The sequence below is a fragment of the Penaeus monodon genome, chromosome 34 (assembly GCF_015228065.2).
Source record: "Penaeus monodon isolate SGIC_2016 chromosome 34, NSTDA_Pmon_1, whole genome shotgun sequence".
Classification (NCBI taxonomy): Eukaryota; Metazoa; Arthropoda; class Malacostraca; order Decapoda; family Penaeidae; genus Penaeus; species Penaeus monodon.
The window spans coordinates 4,019,166-4,019,612 of NC_051419.1; positions in this window are offsets into that span (position 1 = coordinate 4,019,166).

Consider the following 447-nt stretch of genomic DNA (forward strand, 5'->3'; position numbering starts at 1 on the left):
TTGGCAACTCACACCAGGCTCTAAAGAACTCCGTTTCGCCAACTCTGCTTTGGACAAAAGAGAATAAAATGGTATTGAAAACCGCAAATTTGGCTAAAATTGACAAAAAAAAGATACATATAATTTTTTAAATACAAAACCTATGCACACACATTTGAATAAATATCAACTGATGATAATAATAATAAAAACAACATGATGAATCGCAATACTCCAGAGTTTGGGGTGAGTTGCCAGGTTTTTTTTTCTGAGACTAGGATTACAATGCGTCGGATTGTCATTGTAGACTTGAAATAATTACTGACAACATTTAGAGCTTCACGGACAAGACCTTGACGTAATTACTGACGATATTTAGAGTTTCACTGAAAAGTGTTTATGTTTAGTTTAAGTTTTAACTTTAATTGGCCTTGAGCTTAGCGTTGTTCAAATATTTTCACTTTCTTC